The sequence below is a fragment of the Pollicipes pollicipes genome, unplaced genomic scaffold (genome assembly GCF_011947565.3).
Source record: "Pollicipes pollicipes isolate AB1234 unplaced genomic scaffold, Ppol_2.1 Scaffold_7261;HRSCAF=8764_pilon_pilon_pilon, whole genome shotgun sequence".
Classification (NCBI taxonomy): Eukaryota; Metazoa; Arthropoda; class Thecostraca; order Pollicipedomorpha; family Pollicipedidae; genus Pollicipes; species Pollicipes pollicipes.
In genome coordinates this window covers 12,650,546-12,659,207 of record NW_023597054.1, presented here as the reverse complement: position 1 = coordinate 12,659,207, position 8,662 = coordinate 12,650,546, and positions in this window count along the sequence as shown.

Below are 8,662 nucleotides of genomic sequence, written 5' to 3'. Positions count from 1 at the left end.
AAAGTGTCCATAAGTATGTGTTTATATTCGGCGCGCTGCTTCCCCGCCCACCACGGAGCCCAACACGGGGACGGTCCACTTCTAAGAGAGGAGCCGCCAGGGCTACCAGCACGCTATACGCAGGCCAGTGTGCCAAAAGAGTTGCTGCGAGAGCCACCGGGCACGTGTCTGCGTGCGCCAGTGCCTCGGTTCGCAGGTGCTAACCAGGCCCCCTGGTGCCAAACCAAGGCACGGCCCCTAAATGATGTCAGAAAGCAGACACTGCACTCGGAAGCTCCCCCCTCAACACCCGTCACATGACCTGCTTGCCTCCAAGCCAGTGTCACGAAAACACGACTCCTGACCAGCCGATTTCCTCGTGTGGAGACTTCACGAGGCATCCGCAGGATCACAACTTCGGGCCAAAGCCACGTGTTGGTAAGCTGCCCCGACTGACCCGCAGGGCAACTCCCTCAGTGACCAGGATCCCTTCATCGCTACCTGCGGATCCGAACGGGGTACGGCGAGACCCAGATAAGACTGAAAAGCTGGGGCCGAGGGGTTGCTAATCCCTACTCTGAACGAGTCAGAGCCCTTGCGGGAGGCACGTTTTGTCTGGCCCCTCCTCTTTGGCCGGAAGGGGCGCTTTACAAGCCTGCGGATCCAACGATATATATATATATATATATATATATATATATATATATGTATATTTACTACGTTTACATATATTTTTAAAGCGCACGTGCGCAGCCACAGCAGTCATGCCTGGAAGTCTCGCAGATGACACCTGCTTCTTAAGACACCTGTTTTGTGAAGCTGAAGGGATGCAGTCTCAGGTGTCCATTGCATACCGAAAAATTATACTGGTGTATCATTTGTCATTCTATGCCAGGGATTTTTTTGTATTTAGTCATCCGTTCACAAAAATCGCCTCGTGTCCACAATATATGTAGCTATCATAACCCATTGATGCACAGGTTCTCAATGCACCAAAATTTCATCTACAGAACATATGCATTTTAGTGAACATCAGTGTCAACGAAATCGTGTGAAACGCGGTTAATGTTAATTCTACGCATAAGTTAAAGATATATTTCTGCAAATGCGTTTGGGCAGGTGCTCTTCTCTGCTGGGAATCCCTTTTCCCCGCTGTTTTCAATAAACATAAGACGCGAGCCAGCTATACGTCTGGGGACAATGTTCCAAGCCATTGTACCTCTGAACGGAGAGCGAGCCTCACTTGTTCCACTTCGGGCTTGTCAAGCATGGAACACCCGTCATATCAATGTCATGCGTAATGCAGGTTGATTGTAGCAGCGTTGCTGGTTGAGCTTGCATTTCCGTTACCATCGAATGATATTTACATGCGCATACACTATGGTCAATGAGCGTACTGACGCAGGGACCCAGCCAAAGTCTCCATAATTGAAGGGTGGGACACAGTGTTGACCAAGCCCTCCCACTGGGGTAAGGCCCCCGCCCCGATACAACGAAGCCGTCAGATATGGCCCACTTGATTGAGAAGGGGGTTCCGCCTTTCTTAAAAGCCAGGAATCACGAATAAATACAATGCAGTTTGTCTTTTGAAGTCGATAAGCTGAAGAAACACACCGGTGCATTTATTTTATAATGTTTCAGTGAACTCTTCCTAAGCCGATAGCCTCAGCGGCTGCAGCGGATTTTTTTCTGGGTTGTACAGCGACATTGTGAACGTAGATCTTAGATCGAAATAAGGTCATAAATTTGCATTCACATTAGCCTGTTTTGGTTTCAGAACGCTCCCCTTTGTTCAGAATCAGATGGAGGGAGAAATCACATAGCCCAGTTTTGGCCATGCACGCTCGCAGGACTTGCAACAAAAACCCTACAGCCGGCGTTGCAGTCTCCAGAGGCCGTGCCGCGTCGGTCCCGTGAATAAGACTAGACAGCAGTCAACGGACGAACGAAAACGACAACGTTTCTGAAAGAAGTACCTTTGAACGCTTTTGGATGTCAGTTGGAGCGGCTAGAAGGTGTTCCGGGAGTTTGTTGTATCTGTGCAATTTTTAGATTATCTACATGAACGGATAAGCATTCATAGCACCGCGAACTGCTGCTGCAAATGTGATGGTAGAGCTTAACAAGTGAAGGTAGAGCCTCTATTTCGTCGCTATTTTGAATGCCGCTGTTTATCTGTTCAGAGGAGAAGCTCAAAATTGCTCCAGTCGACTATGCATCGCTAATCAATTCCTTAAGAGTGCGAACCGTTCTCAAACATTTGGCAGCATTATTTCACGATGGCTGTCCTCGTGCGCCAGGCGCTCACCACCCGGTGTTAGCTGCAGTGGCCAACGCCGCTCGGTCTCATGGAAACTGTAACCCCGGCCACCGGTGTTCTTGCTCCTAAGGCTGCGAGCGCGCAGGACCAAAACTGTTTTATGCAATTTGTTTCATACATAATCCTGAACAATGCTGAACACCTCGCGTGTGTTGGCCTTTTTAATTGTTGAGCTCATCGCGACTCGTCCTGTTACTAGGGAAATTCCTTTCTTTTTCCGGCAAGGGACCCGGTGGGTAGACCAATAGGGAGCACATTAGATTTCCCGGTCAGGAGCTTCAGGGCCATTCTTTGCTGTTGTTTATTGATGTTATCGGATGCGTCGACTGCAGTAGTCATTTGGCGCCCATTGCAGGGCCGTTTGGTTACCACGTGGGGTGCCTGCTGGCTGTCATGCCGGCGACACAGGGGTGGGATGCCGTGGCCGATACGGAAGCCCTAACAGGAATACGTCACACATTGGTCGCCTCCCTGACGCCGGAGGCCACCTGAATCGGACGATTGTTCCCAAATAGACGCAGGGCCCTCATTAATGCAAACAAATCTTTATCGTTGCAGGTGTCCAATAATTGGCATAGAGACTTAAGCTCGGCAAAACGGACCCCTGGCTGAAATGGGATAGAGAGCCCTCTGTTCGGTACTCGGGCCCAGCCTGACAAAGGGCCCTTCATTATCACGTTGCGGACTTACATCATTAACCCTCATCTTAATTTTCATTGTCAGAGGACCTCGATCAACGCAACAGGCTCCTGGCTTTCGGGGTCCCGTCCCTGTCCTTGCCCAAGGGATGCTGTCCTAGACGCCCCTTGCAAACATTGGATCCTCCATTAGGGCACTGTGGGTCTTGACCAACGAAGAAGCCCTCACTGCTTCAAAGATCCCAACCAATGCAAATAGCGGGTTCCCACCTTGTCCCTGCCTAGGAAATGGGCCTCCAGGGCTCAGACCGACACGGAACCGGCTGTTCGGTGTTGGTAGTTATGGCCGAAATAGAGACCCGCACTGGCCCAGAGTGTCCCCAATCGGTGCAAGAGGTCCTCCAACTAACATTTGATGACCAAGCCCTGCCTTCGTGCCCTCTAATCGGGCACTTGATCGCCGGTCCCAAGGGACCCTTCGGCTCCTCTGCGGGCCCCTCGCACACTGTCCCAAGCCGAATCTGAGCTCCTCGTCAATACTGGATCCTGGTTAGCTGTTGTAGTCCCCTGACTGACACAGGGCCACTCATTGTCTTAAGGGCCCCGACCAATGTAAATCACGAATATCGGCCTTATCTTGGCTTAGGAAGTGGGCCCTAAGTCCCAGACCTAACCCTGTAATGTAATCTGGTAACGAATCTTTCGCCCGTCACGGTCATTAAGGCTCTGCCATACAAGTGAGTTTCGCAAAAAAAAAATTGGTAAGGCCGGTCGGGGAAAAACTAGCGCCAAGTGCACTAAAAACCAGGATACTTACTGGATTACTCAAAGTCCTCTCAGTGGCGTAGAGGTGGGATACGCCCGAACAGCCTGAAAAGTACAGGCCTGGTCTGATTTATTTGCTTGATCTGTCTCAGAGAAAAATGTTGTCGTTGGGCATCATTACAGTTTGGCTTGGCGCCGATCGCCGGAACCAAGTTTCGGTAACCGACGTAGAGTCGATGTTATGTGGCTTCAGACATTTGTTGGACGCATACAAATTCGGGAGAAAAGATTGTATGTCGATTTGCTCGACTAATAATGTCTGCCATGGAAATTCCCACTGATTGCCGTAAGGCGGGGTGCAGACGCATCACTCCCACTAGGCATGTTCAACACTTGTGTTGTAGTCATAGTCAGACAATTACTGCTACCGGTTTAGTCGACTGGGTGTCGGTTGTCAGCTTTTTTGCAACTGCCTCATCGAATATTCATGTTGAAATGAAGGTGGACACATTTCAAGGGTTCCTCGGAATGTAGATGGCTAATAACTATATGACGCTTAGGTCTCACTTCCGGTAAGATGTCGTAGCAAACCAGCGCAACTTGCTGCAGTCCGTACAGCTTAAACATCGCTGAATAATACCAAAATACACCACTAATAACACGACACTAGACCTAAATCAGACATGGATATAACTCGCGAAGCTGAAACATGCAACATACAGGAAAAACAGAAGAAAAAACTCGAGTAAACACGGAACGACCACGGAGCTTTAAAAGTGTGACGAACTCAGTCAGGTGCACTACACTTGACATGCCACCACAGTTTTCATTTTATTTGTTGTTTTTTTTTTACCTGTGAAACAATCAGTAGAAGCCTTCTTTAAATGTTATATAATTTCGAGCTTCTTTCTGTAATATCCCACATGAACTTGAGCTCCAAAAAGTTGGGGAGCGGCAAACTCGCAGTTGGGGAAACAGACTGAACATTGGGTGGGAGGATGGGCAGTGGCCTACCCAAAAGAAAACAAGTCGACATCCATGTTCGCTTCGCTTATACCATATGAGGCCATTTTGACCTGAAGAGGGCTCATTATTAACTGTCAGGGGCCCATTTCGGCTTGTAGGTAGCCTACCATCCAATCTTGGTGGGACCATTCGGCCTTTTATGGCAGCTTGCCCCCTCCTCCCCAACTAAAAAATAGTTCCCGCGCCCCTGGGCGACACGTTATACGCAACCGACCGCAGCGGCCAAGCGCGAGAACAGCGGCGGCCAGCATCCGCCCTCGAGCGGTGTCGCAATAAAACTCAAATGCGCATACCCGCCGCGAGGTGGCAGTAGCTCCAATCCCAGATTCTGTGCGGACTGCTGTGATCACCTTTTGTCATACACGCAGCGCGACAAAACCTACCGTAGAGCATAGCTCAAACAGCTTTAAGCGGTAAGTGAGTTACAATGCTATGCGAAAGGAGAGTCGGCCTCCTTGTGTGCCGACTCAACCAAGCCAGAAGAGGCGGGGTAGGGAGTTCGGAGAACGTAGCAGGAGCTGGGTGACATTCGCTCAAACGGAGCTTGTGCAGCTTGGGACGCAGGTAACAGCTAGTGAACTAACGCACAAAGCACCAACCACCGTCAACGGAGGTGACCAGATACCGGTCACGCACGCGACACCTGCCTCGGTCATCAGCGAGATACATCAAATCACCAGGAGGCAGGTCGACGGATGGCAGGGAGCCATGAGGTCAGAGCTTACATGCAAAACCGTAAGATGTTTCTGGAGCCAGAGTGCATATTGACGAACACCAAGCTGGCGATCGGACATATGAATACGGAGCGAGTGAACGGGTCACGAGAGCAAACCATTTCTCGGGAGGACATGCCGGTGCTACGAGAGCATGAGTTTAGCCGTGACCTGGCAATGGCGAGAGCTGCGAAAGACATGGCGCCCCCTCAAGGTTGGCGCGTTCAACACGTGCCGCAATTCACCCCAAGTATGCTCAGCCGTGGGTCTCTCACCTTCATGTTTGACCCGACCGGCCTCCAGCACAATACAAGCTTTCCGCAGGACATTACTGGAGGAGAGAGCGACAAAATCTGGAGTATGGTCCAATTACACGGTAACTGCGGGACCATCAGCAGCATGCAAGTAAACACACAGAGAGGGAGGTGGGCGATCGACAGCGTACAAGCACACTAGTCCGAACAGGCCACGTGAGCGGATACAGCGTCACCGTTTCGCGAGCCATAAGAATCAGCTGACTTCTGAATCATAATGCGTGACTTCTGCAACGTTAGAGGTCCCGACAGCGGTGAGGCACCACAAGTTGGGATCTGGTCGTGAGAAGTACGTGTGTCCTTAGAGAGGTGAGCCTTGGTGCGGCACAGATCTCCACAGACCTGCTGAGTTGGAATCCATGATTTCCACCCCGTGGATAGGAGGCGGCAGGAGCCCGACGTGACGTCATCGACCGTGATGTGACGAATGGCAACGCCTTCCAAACGCAACACAAAAGGACATGCCTGACAGCATAGCTTCGTGCAGGCTGAAGCATTCTGGATGGAAACATTAGACGGACGATACGCTGAACTAGCGAAGTGTCGCACAGAGAGAGTACGGACTGGCCGTGGCGATGAGGGTAGTGACTCGCCGACGGATGGAAAACTTACCCCCCGCCCCCCTCCCCCCGACTCAGTTTGTCGTAGGCCTGGACGTACCGTGCGGTCCGTGAGGACAGAGACGGGTGTCACGTGGACGGCGTAATGCATGGAACAAAATGATTCATCGCCGCTGCAACAGCAAGGGTCTAGCTTACGCAAAGTAGCCATCAGCAAGGGCCTATCTGTGGGCCTATCAAGGGCCTATCCTAGTAACCAACAGCAAGGGCCTATCTGTGGGCCAGCCCGGTTTTTTAAAGCTGGGCATTACAGAAACCAGCCAGCCAGCGAGGAATCAGGTGCGGTCAGCACGGGTGACTGTGGGGCGGTCAATACCGCGCAGCTTGCTGGTCATCGGTGGCGATCCACAGCTGGTCCGAAGGATAGGGCAGCACCGTGGAACAATGTCCCAGAAGGACCTTGTGAGTGGTATTCAAGACAGCTAGCAGCTCATCGGACCAGTGGGTGACATTGAAGCATTCATAACCAGTGCAGACCACTTCAGGTATGGGGGAGGGGGGGGGGGGGGGGGCAGGACGAAACGTGACTTTCATGGCGAGGCCCAGGACTTTGCCGGCCCCGACAACGCTTTGCAGGCTTCTTCATCTTACGCGGACGCCGTGCGCGAATGCACGCGGACGGACAGAGTGGAGACACGCGATGAGGGCTGGCAGAGATTCCACCATCAGACCAAGTCCATCCGAAAATGGTGACTTTTTAAGGACTCTTTTCTAAATATTTGAATGGACGGATTTCTCGGATCACAGCTCACGCTAGGTATTGCTTGACCTGTGAGCCCTGGCCCCTATCATCCGATCGCGCAATTCCCGGTCAACGGCACAATTTGGTGGCAAACGTTTAACATGCCGCAGTGCTCGGCACGGTCCGTCCTGCTCTCCGACGTTTCCGGACCTCTAGCGCGGCCGCTGTCACCGATGGCAGGCCATGCCTGTCATAGGCGAACAACGAACACCTAAAGCGTCTCGAACCCACCCCGCCACGGTTGGGTGGTGGAATCGGAAGATAGGCTCCCTAACCAACCGAGCCATCGGGACGGACCAGTGGATCGTGTGCTGGTCGAGGACACGCGCCAGTTTTAACCGATGACAGATGCAGGTCGCGACCGATCGAGCGCCTGCAGCACAACAGGCGCCAGGCGTGGAGCACCCCCTCAGGCGTGGCGCCACCACAGAACAGACCCTCAGTGATGTTGGCAAATACGCCGTCTCGAATAAGACTGCCTAAGACACGGCACATCAGACGCGGCACAGAGTGGATCCCGATCCAGGGAGGCTCATAGCACAACGGATGTATACCATAACACCCTTGAACGGGGTGATAACACCACCGAACTTCAGACCATCGCGCGAGAGTAGAACTTGGAAGTAAGCCTTAGTAAGATCTGAAGGAATAATGTACTTCCAGGTGCCGATATTACGAAGGGTGAACTCGACGTCAGACACGAGATACGGATGTAGTCTACTCATGGTGGCTAACAGAGGACAGGTCGGTCGCATGACGGGTACCTCCACCGGGCATGTCGACCAGAAACCAGGGATGGACGTGTTCCACAACGACGGGCAGAACTTCACGTTTTTCAAAAACTCCATGCTTTTCCATCCCCGAGCGTCTCCATCTCTCCGAGCGTCTCCATCTCTCCAAGCGTCTCCATCTGAGCAATTTTGGCTCAGAGCTCGGTCAGGCGCCGGTAATCGTACTCAGAGCTTGATCAGGCACCGGTAATCGTACTTAGTTTGAAGAGGTCGGACGACTAATATACGACTCAGTATAGCGTACAGCTTCTACTTTGAAGGTGTTGGACAGAGCAGCATTGACCACACCCTGAAACGGTCCGCAGGTACCAATGTAGCCGGGGAAGACCGGGCTCATGGTGGACTGATGCTCGGAGACCACGGTATTGAACTGAGACCGAAGAGCGTTGCAGGGGATGTGCTTGGGATTGATTTGAACCAAATCAGGCGCCGAGGCGAGCCGATACGTCGGCGAGGGCATGGCGCCAAGGCAAGGTCTTGCACACTCGAACCGCGACGAGACTGAATCTTTGAGCGGCGCGAATTAAGTTTGAAAGACGGCATTTAGGAAGCGGTATTTTTTTAGGAAGCAGTATTTTACGGTGGCCATTTGCGCACTCCCGGCACCCGCTCGCCTGCCGCCGTTTGCAATGATCAACGCCGTTCGGTTTTACGGAGCTGCAACACCGGCCTCAGCTGTTCTTGCTTCTAAGATTACAAACGCTCAGACTCAAAACTTTGCATGCAGTTTGTTTCATAAGCCGATTTGGCAACA